Source organism: Entelurus aequoreus, linkage group LG24 (assembly GCF_033978785.1).
Source record: "Entelurus aequoreus isolate RoL-2023_Sb linkage group LG24, RoL_Eaeq_v1.1, whole genome shotgun sequence".
NCBI classification, from domain to species: Eukaryota; Metazoa; Chordata; class Actinopteri; order Syngnathiformes; family Syngnathidae; genus Entelurus; species Entelurus aequoreus.
In genome coordinates this window covers 20,674,411-20,688,786 of record NC_084754.1, presented here as the reverse complement: position 1 = coordinate 20,688,786, position 14,376 = coordinate 20,674,411, and the positions used below count along the sequence as shown (strand labels likewise).

Sequence of the window (14,376 nt, the reverse complement as noted above, 5' to 3'; positions counted from 1 at the left end):
CTAGGAACCAAAGATCCTCTTCCCATCAACAACAATGCTAATCAAGCAGACTTTGTGAGAGACAACAACAATTGCTTTGGGAAAAACTATGATCCAGGAGCTTATATTTTTGAGCCTGAACACAAAGAAGATCTGCAATAGGTTTTAGAAAGCCGACTGCTACTTGGATGCAGCTTTATAACAACACTCGCATCCGCAGCATTGCGAGATGCTGAACATACAAACTAACCATATTAAACCATAACCATATTAAACCATAATAAAACAAACACTTACTGTAATATTTCCACTTTTGCTGGGATGTCGACCGACAGGACGCTCCCACATATACCGTTAAGATAAAGATTAGATCACAATCCTCATGAAGGGTTAAAAAAGTTGCTGCAACAAGCGCATTTTTGTGTCTTTTTCGCCACTTCGGGGACGTGAAAGTCGATTGGCCTGTCAATCCATGACCACATTTGTCTACTACCAGGTGAGAGATGCATGAATTATATTCTAAAATTTACTTTTAGAAAGTTTAATACGAAGCAAAAGCAGCCACCGGCTTATAGTGTGTCAACAATTAGTTTACGGTTACCAATGGCCGCTAAAATAGTCTGTCTGCGTTGGCGCTTATAATAACAATATCACTCTTATTTGGTTAATTTTCAGGTTACGACATGTAAATGGAGCATTGTTAGCGGTTTCTGGAAGTTTTTAGATTGATTGAGAGGGTATAAAGCGCAATAGAGGACCCTCGATCTGTTGACTCAATTGTTAGCCACTTATTTATGATTTCGAATGCATAAAAAAAGCCAAGCATATAATGATAAATGGGTTATACTTGTATAGCGCTTTTCTACCTTCAAGGTACTCAAAGCGCTTTGACAGTATTTTGACATTTACCCATTCACACACACATTCACACACTGATGGCGGGAGCTGCCATGCAAGGCGCTAACCAGCAGCCATCAGAGGCAAAGGGTGAAGTGTCTTGCCCAAGGACACAACGGACGTGACTAGGAAGGTAGAAGGTGGGAATTGAACACCAGTAACCAGCAACACTCCGATTGCTGGCACAGCCACTCTACCAACTTCGCCACGCCGTCCCTAGAATATGGGTTCTTGTCTTAGATGAGGATTGTCAATGACAAACCACATCTCTTTCAAATGCTTGCATATTTCCAGTATGACTGATCTGATGATACAGTCAGAGTGCAGAAGCATTACTCGAATGACGTAGAATCTATGGAAAGTGCAGAAGGCGTTCGGAGTGGAATATTCAAAATGGCTAACTGAATTTGTGGCATTTTAGAAGGTATTTTCACATACTTTGCGGATTGTAAATACAATTGGATATGGTTTAATGCAGTGGTCCCCAACCACCGGGCCACGGCCCGGTACCGGTCCTTGGATCGATTGGTACCGGGCCGCACAAGAAAATAAAAAATAAAAACAAATAAAAAAAATGTTTTTAATTTTTTTTAATTAAATCATTCTGTTATTAATATTTCTGGTTCCTACATTATATATCAATATAGATCAATACAGTCTGCAGGGATACAGTCCGTAAGCACACATGATTGTATTTATTTATGACAAAAAAAAACAAACAATCACATTGCTTGGTTATTTTGCTAAAAAGTTACTGAATAGATTTTAACTAATTGAATTGTTTCGTATCATTCTAAAAAATATTGTCCCTGATTCATATTGACTACCACACATTTTGAAAAGAATCGGATCATTGTTAAAATGCATATTTACACCCCTACTTATGTGTGATAATCAGATTTGGTTTGTTGGTTAACCCAGTCCTAGATCTTACTTTGTACAAAATATGTTGACCAACCAGCTCGAAGACCTCTATGAAAAATTTAAAAAAAGGACCCAGGTTTCCCTCGCCCGGACGCGGGTCACCGGGGCCCCCCTCTGGAGCCAGGAAAAAGTTTCCTCCGCCAGGTGGTGGGCCTCTCCATTTAGAGATAGGCTGAAAAACTCTGTCCTCCGAGAGGAGCTCAAAGTAAATCCGCTGCTCCTCCACATCGAGAGGAGCCAGATGAGGTGGTTCGGGCATCTGGTCAGGATGCTACCCGAACGCCTCCCGGGGAGGTGTTTCGGGCACGTCCGACCAGTAGGAGGCCGGGGGAAGACCCAGGACACGTTGGGAAGACGATATCTCCTGGCTGGCTTGGGAACGCCTCGGGATCCCCCGGGAGGAGCTGGATGAAGTGGCTGGGGAGAGGGAAGTCTGTAACCTGACTCTCGCCAGATCCTTGTAGTTTGCTGAGCTCCTCAGAAGGATCTGGGCTCAAGGGCAATGCAAACAAAGACCCAGGGTGGACCACTCATCTGTGAATCAGTTGGGGACGTCTCTGCGCTGCTGACCTGTCTCCAATCAAGATGATCTCTTGCTGGCCCCACTACGGACTGGACTCTCACACTTTTATGTTAGATCCACTATGGACTGGACTCTCACACTATTATGCTAGATTCACTCGACGTCCATTGCACCGGTCACCCAGGGGGGGTCCCCACATCTGCGGTCCCCTCCAAGGTTTCTCATTGTCATCCCATTGGGTTGAGTTTTTTCTTGCCCTGATGTGGGATCTGAGCCGAGGATGTCGTTGTGGCTTGTGCAGCCCTTTGAGACACTCGTGATTTAGGGCTATATAAGTCAACTTTGAAACTCCTTCAAGATAGCAAAAAATAATGAACCAATCAGGATCGCCGGGCGGGATTTCATAGATGCGTTATAGCGCCGAAGCGACTGTTTGATTAAAACATGGGCGTCAAACTCTGGCCTGCGGGCCAAATTTGGCCCGCCGTGTAATTTCACTTGGCCTTTGAGGCAATATCAAATTAACACTAGAGCTGGCCCGCCGATTATATTCAGCCGCGGTAACACTGCATTCACCGCTAATTCTCATACTTGCCAACCCTCCCGGTTGGCAGACTCAAATTTCGGTGCCCCTCCCAAAGATCGTCACGTCCGCTTTTCACCCAGTCCAGCGAATGCTGGCGCAGTCACATAATATGTGTGGCTTCAGCACGCACACACACGTGAATGCAAAGCATACTTGGCCAACAGCGATACAGGTTACACTGACGGTGCTCGTATAAATAACTTTAACACTGTTAGAAATATGCGCCACACTGTGAATCCACACCAAACAAGAATGACAAACACATTTCGGGAGAACATCCGCACCGTAACACAACATAAGCACAACAAAACAAATACCCAGAATCCCATGCAGCCCTAACTCTTCTGGGCTGCAATATACACCCCCGCCCCCCAACCCCGCCCACCTCAACCAACGCATGGAGGGAGGGGTTTGGTGGTAGCGGGGATGTATATTGCAGCCCGGAAGCCTGAGCCCCGACATTAATGAACTAGCATCCAAGAAAAGATGGCACGTATCTGGCTTGGGCACATCAGATTAGATCAGTGTGTTGCAAACTGAGCAGTTTAAAGTCCTGAATGGTTGGTTTATTAATTGTTATTTTATTTTCTAATTTATTAGCCTGTGGAAAAAGTTAATGTTGATATTTACCTCAGAAGGCTGCAAATAGAAAAGAGGCATTTAATTTTTATTTAGATTGTATTTGATATGCCATTGATATTTTTTAATTATTATTATTATTATTATTATTTGAAACTCCATTTTGCATGTCACTATAAAGTTATATAAGCCTTGCTTGTTCAATATTCAATGCAAAACTTGTTTGGGTCCCTATTAAAAGGTTAATTTGTTCAACCTTGGCCCGAAGCTTTGTTCAGTTTTAAATTTTGGCCCACTCTGTATTTGAGTTTGACACCCCTGGATTAAAACAATAACGCAGCAAGGAGTCGTGTGCTGACATTGATTCTGCATATTGTCTTTGCAAAAACGACATCGATCGTCTACTGACATTGCTGCGTTGTTTCAGTAAAAGTTCTCTAACTTTTTGCTCTGTCGTTATCCAATATGTCGGCTGTTCTGTTTTGGATTACCCAGCGTCGCTCTCATCAGTGTCATGGGTTGATTTCGATGTGAGTGGTTGAAGTAGCACGTCATTCAAGATAACGGACAATGATTTTTCTACAAGGCCCCGCCTTCTGAAATACATCTCCTATTGAGAAGTCCCAGATCATTGTGTGGAGCTCAGCGAACTACAAGGATCTGGCGAGAGTCAGGTTAGGAAGTCTGGGCTTCCGTGCTTAGGCTGCTGCCCCCGCGACCCGACATCAGATAAGTGGAAGAAGATGGATGGATGGATGGATTGATGTTGACCAGCGTAGTTACTGATAAACAAAATTCAGATTTTCCATAAATCATACCCACCTAATGTGTGCTACTTTACACTGATAAATGTCTTTGATGAGATAGGTGGGGTGAATAAGGCGAATACTAGGGGTGTGGGAAAAAATCGATTCGAATCGTGATTCTCACGTTGTGCGATTCAGAATCAATACTCATTTTTTTTTAAATCGATTTTTTTTATTTATTAATCAATCCAACAAAACAATACACAGCGATACCATAACAATGCAATCCAATTCCAAAACCAAACCCGACCCAGCAACACTCAGAACTGCAATAAACAGAGCAATTGAGAGGAGACACAAACAAAAATTAGTGGAAAAAAAAATGAATATTATCAATAACGGTATCAATATTAGTTACAATTTCAACATAGCAGTGATTAAAAATCCCTCATTGACATTATCATTAGACTTTTTTTTTTTTTTTTTTAAAGAAGAATAGTGTCACAGTGGCTTACACTTGCATCGCATCTCATAAGCTTGACAACACACTGTGTCCAATATTTTCACAAAAATAAAATGAGTCATATTTTTGGTTAATTTATTAGTTAAAACAAATGTACATTATTGCAATCAGTTGATAAAACATTGTCCTTTACAATTATAAAAGCTTTTTACAAAAATCTACTACTCTGCTTGCATGTCAGCAGACTGGGGTAGATCCTACTGAAATCCTATGTATTGAATGAATAGAGAATCCTTTTGAATCGGGAAAATATCGTTTTTGAATCGAGAATCGTGTTGAATTGGGGGAAAAAAACCCGATTTTGAATCGAATCGTGACCCCAAGAATCGATATTGAATTGAATCGTGGGACACCCAAAGATTCACAGCCCTAGCGAATACCTATGAGCATTGTGTGCGCACAGCTGAGGGGAATAAGGCGGGAAAGCAAACCCCTAAATCTAGGCGATTATACATGCAAAAAACGTGCAAACAAGTCTTACCCCCGACAAAGTTCAGAGAGAAGGTGCAGCGGACTCGAGCTCAGTCAATTCCCATGGAAGAAAAGAGATCCACCTTCCGTGGGTCACATCGCCAGTGATCCACACCGCTGTTGGTATCCCTGACACCGGGAAAGGTTTCCGCTGACTGGGCAGACTAGTGCGCGGCTTGTCGGCAGCGTTGACGGTTAAAATAGAATGGTGATTTTTGCTAACGCTTCAGCTGCTACCACCCACTTTTCCGTGCCTGCCCACCCCGCTGGGCACACGCTTGCCTCGCACTTTCTACAAAGGGAAACCAATACGTCCCACCTTCTACTTTCCTTTTCTTGTCCCTTTGCCATTTCGCTTTAAAATTGAACCTAACGCTTTGAAAGCACGCACCTTAAACGCTAACTGGCCATCCACGGCCAACTTCCCCAGCATGGTTCTTTCTTACCCGCCGCTCAACTTCGCCCTTCCAAGAAAATATATTTTGTTCGGATCGAACGACGTTCTTTTAACGTAACAGTCACGGCTGATTATGGCTAAGAACACGCGTTTACGCAGCGTAGTGAAGGAGCGATAACATGTGGAGGAGCACTAAGAGGCGAGATTGTCTGCCCGTGGAGTGTCGCGTGGACGACTGGATGAATGACAACAAAACAGCTCCTTTGTCCAGGAAATACGTCACTCTTCGAGCGTACGAGACTGTCGAGCATGCTTTATCGGGGCTTTTGCTGCCGACGAAGGAACAAGATATTATATCCTTGGAAATTTGGAACATTTTTTTATATGTTTATTGTTGGAATTTTAGAGTTTTAATTAATTTAATTTCGCTGGCAGGCAGAAACGTGCACAGAGATATGGGGGGTGGCAGGTGCTCACACATCGCGTAATTATTCATAAAATTATTAAATCATTATTATTATTATTATGCTAAGTATTACAGCAGGATGTAGCTGGGATAGGCTCCAGCACCCCCGCAACAAATAGAGCATCGGTCCCCAAACTACGGCCCGCGGGCCGCTTTCGGCCCAAGTTGAATTTATTTTTTAAATTTTATTTATTTATTTATTTTTTTCATTATTATTTTTTAAAATATCCATCCATCCATCGATGTTCTACGGCTTGTCCCTTTCGGGGTGGCGGGGGGGTGCTGTAGCCTTTTAAATATGTCCTTTTTAATCCATTTCCTACTGCTTGTTTCTGTCAGTGTCTCCGAGCCGCTGAGGCAAATCATTATGTCTTAAAATAAATTCTTCCACCGATAAAGTGACAAGTGTGCACTCTTTCAGTCAATTAATGCACAAGAAATATATATATATATATATATATATATATATATATATATATATATATATATATATATATATGCACAAGAAATATATATATATATATATATATATATATATATATATATATATATATATATATATATATATATATATATATATATATATATATATATATATATATATATATATATATATATAGTGTGTGAATGTGAGTGTGAATGTTGTCTGTCTATCTGTGTTGGCCCTGTGATGAGGTGGCGACTTGTCCAGGGTGTATCCCGCCTTCCGCCCGAATGCAGCTGAGATAGGCTCCAGCACCCCCCGCGACCCCAAAAGGGACAAGCGGTAGAAAATGGATGGATGAATGGATGGATGGATATATATATATATATATATATATATATATATATATATATATATATATATATATATATATATATATATATATATATATATATATATATATATATATATATATATATATATATATATATATATACAGTATACAGTATAAGCAAAGGGTGGCTATTTTGAAGAAACTACAATATAAAACATGCTTTCAATTATTTCACTTTTTTTTGTTAAGTACATAACTCCACATGTGTTCATTCATAGTTGTGATGCCTTCAGTGACAATCCATCCAACACAGATAGACAGACAACATTCACACTCACATTCACACACTAGGGCCAATTTAGTGTTGCCAATCAACCTATCCCCAGGTACATGTCTTTGGAGGTGGGAGGAAGCCGAAGTACCTGGAGGGAACCCACGCAGTCACGGGGAGAACATGCAAACTCCACACAGAAAGATCCCGAGCCCGGGATTGACCCCAGGACTACTCAGGACCTTCGTATTGTGAGGCACATGCACTAACCCCTGTGCCGCCTTCAGTGACAATCTACAATGTAAACAGACATGGAAATAAAGAAAACGCATTGAATGAGAAGGCGTGTCCAAACTTTTGGCCTGTACTGTACATATACCTGTATCAATATATATATATATATATATATATATATATATATATATATATATATATATATATATATATATATATATATATATATATATATATATCGAGTCAAAAAGTTTGGGGACCCCTGCCCTAGAGGGACAAGCGGTAGACAAGGGATGGATACTTCCAACTCAGTAACAAATACTAAGTCAAAACAAGTTTAAAAAAAAAAAAAGTGTACAGTCAGATCGTTTCTTATTTATTGCGGTTAATTGGTTCCTGTGGAAACAAAGTGGGAATCTTGGATAACAAATTTATAATTTTCATATCTCCAGCATTAAATGCACGTTTAAGTCTAAATATGTTTTTCAACATTATGAGAGCCCTCTAGACATGAAAAAACACCCTTTAGTCACCTTTACACTCTCTTACGCCAATAAAGCAGGGCTATTCGACAGGCGGCCCGAGAAACAAGTCCAACCTGGGAATGACACCAAAGCTTCAGTTCTAAACTTGGGAGACAAACATCTTTGCAGCAAATAAAAAAAAAAAAACATTACAGTGCTCCTGTTGTATAAAAGAACTTGGACCACTGTAAACACATTGGCATTTCACCTTACGAGCAAACTAGACACCCGGATCCACACTTTAATAACAGGCATTCTTTAAAGGAGGACTGCACTTTTTTTTAATGTTGCCTATGCTTCACAATTACTATGACAGACACAACGACAGATGGATTTTTAATACATTCTAAATATTAAATAAACATAAATAAAGTCTGCTTGCAGCGGAGCCAATGGGGATCCTCTGTTCCGCCCATAAAATCCAATAAATAACCATTTAAGAACCGCCGATATTACACAATTTACATTTCGTGACTTGAATATTAACCAAGTGATATTGGTAGTATAAGTGCTAATGTAGACAAACTAGGATTATGAGACATTTTTCATCTAAATGGGAAAATATGAACATCCCAGCAGTTGGCATCCTAACGACAGCAGACATTGTACAGTAAGTGATGTTTTACTATGTTTGTTGGCTCTTATAAAGTCTGCAGTGAGTAATAATCAGTGATGGGGAAAAAAGCAAACGCTGTTAATGTGCTGAGTATGCTTAAAATTATCAAAATACGTAGATATGAAATGTTACTATACATGTGCCAGTTGCTACATTACATACATACATACATCATGTACATAAAACATTAATGGAGAATTCTTTTTCAAGGGCTTTAAATGCAAAATTTAGCGGCTTCCGTAGGCTCCACTGTAAGCAGACTTTTGATCGAATTTATTTAATATTTAGAAAAATAACACCCGTCATCATGTCTTTCATAATTATTGTGGACGAAAGGCAAAATATTTAAAAAAAAAGTGCAGTTCCCCTTTAAGGTACACCCTTAAAGTACCAGTAGAATGGAAAAACTAGTTGACTTTATACGCTTAATAATTTATATGCTCCTGCACATCGGAGGAGCAAATGTGGAAACGGTCCTCAGTTTCAGGTATTTGGGGTCGATCTATCCAGTGACCTCACCTGGAGCCACAACACTTCCTGTCTGCTCACGAAGGAGCACTGCAGCATCTCTACTTCTTTAGGAAGCTGCAGTATGCTGGACTATGTAGGTAGGTAGCTCCATTCTTAGAAGCTTCTACAGATGTGTAGTGGAGAACTGGAGACTGAAACTATTATTGCTGTTGTAGTTATATGTTGCCTTATATTTACTCATTAAAACATTTAATAATACATAAATAAGTTACCAATATGATAATGAATGTCGTAATAGAACATTCAATGTGACAAAGATTCATGTGGAAACAAAATATTAATAATAGATTGTATATAGGGACGGCGTGGCGAAGTTGGTAGAGTGGCCGTGCCAGCAATCGGACGGTTGCTGGTTACTGGGGTTCAATCCCCACCTTCTACCATCCTAGTCACGTCCGTTGTGTCCTTGGGCAAGACACTTCACCCTTGCTCCTGACGGCTGCTGGTTAGCGCCTTGCATGGCAGCTCCCGCCATCAGTGTGTGAATGTGTGTGTGAATGGGTGAATGTGGAAATACTGTCAAAGCGCTTTGAGTACCTTGAAGGTAGAAAAGCGCTATACAAGTATAACCCATTAATCATTTATTTATACTAATTGTCTTCCTGATGCATAACATTATTAGAGCATATCTATGTGTAATGTACATGTTCTCTCATGTTTGTGACTTTTCTCAGGTACTCCCACATCCCTCAAAACATGCATGACTCAAACATGAGACTGTAAATTGTTAATGGGTGTGAGCGTACATGTTTGTTTGTCTTTGTGTGCACTGTGATTGACTGATGGTGACCACTAGAAGGTGTAATAGGCTCCAGCTCACCAGTGACCTTGTGTATAGAAATGGATGGATATTAATTTGTTTTAACCATTAATAAATAGACCTAAAATATATATATATTTTTTTAGTCCTTCTGGTAATCAATGGATACAGTGTGTTGCGAAACTTATGAGATGTAACGCAAGCCACTGTGACACTATTATTTGTTCTTTTTATTAATGGCTGTAATTGTGATGGAAATTATACGTGATAATACCAGTGATTTGTTTGATTGTTGTTGTTTAATTTTTAATCAATTATGTTGGTATTCTTATTATTATTGATACTGTTGTTGATATGATAATATACATTTTTGTTTGAATGTTTTGTTCTTTGTGTTGTGTTTGTATGTCTTTTCAATTGCTGTGTGGATTGCTCTTTGAAATGTTGGAATTGTATTGTTATTGTTTTATCATGTATTATTTTGTTGGAGTGATTCATTTCCTGTGTGTTTTTTGTACATAAAATAGAGTAATTTAAAAAAAAGAAAATGGATGGATAGATTCTCTATATCTGGAAAGATTTGTGTGTTATGTGTCTGTTTTTCTATTTAATAACACATCTATGAGAGTTACTTTATCCATCGGGTGTTCTTATTAGAAATCATTTACAAATTAATTAATGTATGGATTATATGACGCTTATTTCTACTGCAGTGGGAGAGTGCCATCATCTGGATTTTGGTGATTTGTTTGATTGTTGTTGTTGTTTAACTTTTTAATCACTATTATGTCGGGTTTCTTATTATTATTTACACTGTTGTTGATAATATTATTTTTTGTTTGAATTTTTTGTCTTTTGTGTTGTGTTTGTGAGCCTTTTCAGTTGCTGTGTGGATTGTTATTTGAAATGTGGCAGGGCTAGGATTTGTTTGGAATTTTTTTGTGATTGTATTATTTTGTTGGACTGATTAATTTCCTGTGTGTTTTTTGTAATTAAAATAGAGTCATAATAATTTGTGTGTTATGTGTCTGTTTTTCTATTTAATTAATTAATTAAAATTAATTAATGTATGATTATATGACGCTTATTTCTACTGCAGTGGGAGAGTGCCATCCTCTGGATTTTGGTGATTTGTTTAATTGTTGTTGTTTAATTTTTTAATCACCATTATGTCGGTATTCTTATCATTATTGATACTGCTGTTGATAATATTCATTTTTGCTTGAATTTTTTGTTTTTTTGTGTTGTGTTTGTGTGTCTTTTCAGTTTCTGTGGGGATTGCTATTTGAAATGTTGCAGGGCTAGGATTCGTTTGGAATTGTATTTTTATTGCATTATCATGTATTATTTGGTTGAACTGATTCATTCCCTGTTTGGTTTTTGTAAGTAAAATAGAGTAATTAAAAAAGAAAAGAAAATGAATGGATATATTGTCTATATCTGGAATTATTTGTGTGTTATGTGTCTGTTTTTCTATTTAATAACACATCCATGAGAGTTATTGTATCCATCGGGTTTTCCTATTAGAAATAATTAAAAAATGAATTAATGTATGGATTATATGACGCTTATTTGATTTGATGATTTGGCTTTGATTCATATCTGTATTCTCAGCTGTTGCTTGCTAATGACAGTCACAACTATGGTACCAGGCTAGCCCTAAGAGGTGCTTTCACCCATCTTAAACCCAAAACTGATGTTTTGAAAAAGACTGTAATGTATAGGGCAATCACTTACTGGAATTGACTTCCACAATATCTGGTATCAATCACCCGCATAGCGGGTTTTAAGAATAGACTAAGAGGAGAAGTATTGCGGAAAGAGATTATTCTAGATTGTACCTAATGTCATGACTGTTTTTATTGACTATTGACTATCTTATTGATTGTGGGACAAGCAGTAGAAAAATGGATGGATGGTACTTTTTCGTCACTTATTGTTTGTCTTTGGTACACTAATGTGTATATTTTAGGCCATTGGTTCTTTGTTTTATTTTTGCAAAAATATATATACACTACCGTTCAAAAGTTTGGGGTCACATTGAAATGTCCTTATTTTTGAAGGAAAAGCACTGTACTTTTCAAGGAAGATAACTTTAAACTAGTCTTAACTTTAAAGAAATACACTCTATACATTGCTAATGTGGTAAATGACTATTCTAGCTGCAAATGTCTGGTTTTTGGTGCAATATCTACATAGGTGTATAGAGGCCCATTTCCAGCAACTATCACTCCAGTGTTCTAATGGTACAATGTGTTTGCTCATTGGCTCAGAAGGCTAATTGATGATTAGAAAACCTTTGTGCAATCATGTTCACACATCTGAAAACAGTTTAGCTCGTTACAGAAGCTACACAACTGACCTTCCTTTGAGCAGATTGAGTTTCTGGAGCATCACATTTGTGGGGTCAATTAAACACTCAAAATGGCCAGAAAAAAAATAACTTTCATCTGAAACTCGACAGTCTATTCTTGTTCTTAGAAATGAAGGCTATTCCACAAAATTGTTTGGGTGACCCCAAACTTTTGAACGGTAGTGTATATATTTTTGTATTGCTCTTTTTATCTTTGGTATGAACATTATTATGTAAACTCAAAGTTATTATTACTTTTTTTGGTTCTTTGTTGTTGCTATTTTTGTGTCACAACATTTTATTATTTGATCATGTTGTACTGCATTGTAATCTTTTGTTTTGTGATTGTGTGATGTTTTTTGCCTGGACCCCAGGAAGAATAGTCTCCACTGCAGTGTAGACTAATGGGGATCCTTAATAAACTAAAGTAATAAACTAAACTTCGGTCTATGCTCCCTTGTCCTGTGGTGTCCCTCAGGGTTCAATCCTAGGACCAATTCTGTTTTCAGTGTACATGCTGCCCATTCAACACATTTAAAATAATAATAATATATCATATAATCTCTATGTGGATGATACACAAATCTATGTCCCTTTAAAAAAGAAAAGTGCCACAAGTTTAAAATCACTTTTAAATTGTCTTGATGACATACAAGCATGGTTGGCGGTAAACTTTGTAAACTTAAATGAGAACAAGACGGAAATTATTTTATTTGACTCAAAAGTAAAACAGACTGCTCACCCCAGTGACCTGGACCCCCTGATGTCTTATTTAAAACCAACAGTTACAAATCTTGGATTTAAGTTCGACAAAGGTTTTAAATTGGAGCAGCCTTTGTACGATCTAGTTTTTATCATCTAAGACTTTTAGCAAAAATTAAATCAGTTTCATCTTTTAACAACTTTGAGCGGGTAATCCATGCTTTTATTTCATCACGTTTGGACTACTGCAACTCCCTCTACGCTGGAATGAACCAGGCCTCAATCGCTCGATTGCAGTTAGTCCAAAATGCTGCTGCTCGCCTTTTAACTGGCACTAAAAACACATGAACACATTACCCCAATTTTAGAATCCCTTCACTGGCTCCCAGTTCATGGTAGAATTCATTTGAAAATATATATATTTTTTAAAAAATTTCTTAAGGGATTATCGCCACGATACAGGTCAGCTATGTACCATAAATTGATTAACGTGGACCCCGACTTAAACAAGTTGAAAAACTTATTCGGGTGTTACCATTTAGTGGTCAATTGTACGGAATATGTACTGTACTGTGCAATCTACTAATAAAAGTTTAAATCAATCAAGCTGATCAGTTTCTTCTTGTCGTCCCAAAAACCTGTTTAAAATGCAGAGGGGATTGTGCATTTTCTGCCGTTGGACCAAAACTTTGGAACAATATCCCTCTTGCTATTCGGACGGCTCCCTCTTTAATGACTTTTTTAAATCGCGTCTTAAAACATATTTTTACTCTTTGGCTTTTAAACCAGCATGAGAGTTGTGTGCCCATCCATCCATCCATCCGTTTTCTACCACTTGTCCCTTTTGGGGTCGCGGGGGGTGCTGGAGCCTATCTCAGCTGCATTCGGGGGAAGGCGGTGTACACCCTGGACAAGTCGCCAGCTCATCACAGGGCCAACACAGATAGACAGACAACGTTCACACTCACGTTCACACACTGGGGCCAATTTAGTGTTGCCAATCAACCTATCCCCAGGTGCATATCTTTGGAGGTGGGAGGAAGCCGGAATAACCGGAGGGAACCCACGCAGTCACGGGGAGAACATGCAAACTCCACACAGAAAGATCCTGAGCCCAGGATTGAACTCAGGACTACTCAAGACCTTAGTATTGTGAGGCACGATAGTTGTGTGATTTTAGTCTATTTTGTTTTCTCTGATGTGTTTTATGTAGTTACTCTTTTATAGTTGGATGTTTTGTATTGCTTACTCTTCTAGTATGTTTGTCTTGACTACTGTGCAGCACTTTGTGAAACTTCTATTGTTTTTTGAAATGTGCTATATAAGCATCGACTGCAGCGCATCGTACGTGCTGCTGAGAAGGTGATTGGCTGCAAGCTCCCATCCCTCCAGGACTTGTTCTCATCCAGGACCAGGAGGCGTGTGGGCTGACTCACAGCTGACTCTTCTCACCCTGGACACAAACAATTCACACCTCTCCCCTCAGGCAGGAAACTACAGTCCATCCAGACCCACACCTCCTGCCACCTGAACAGT

At 38.8% G+C, this 14,376-nt stretch overlaps 1 protein-coding gene across 1 annotated transcript in view; it reads right to left on the bottom strand.

Annotated features, from left to right (window-relative positions):
• Nucleotides 1-5,860, bottom strand: part of furinb (furin (paired basic amino acid cleaving enzyme) b) — a 189,569-nt gene extending 183,709 nt beyond the window's left edge. The window contains exon 1 of the mRNA XM_062035290.1: nucleotides 5,239-5,860. The gene's annotated coding sequence lies outside the window, so the exon portion shown is untranslated. The remainder of the gene's footprint in view (nucleotides 1-5,238) is intronic.
• Nucleotides 5,861-14,376: the final 8,516 nt, after the last annotated feature.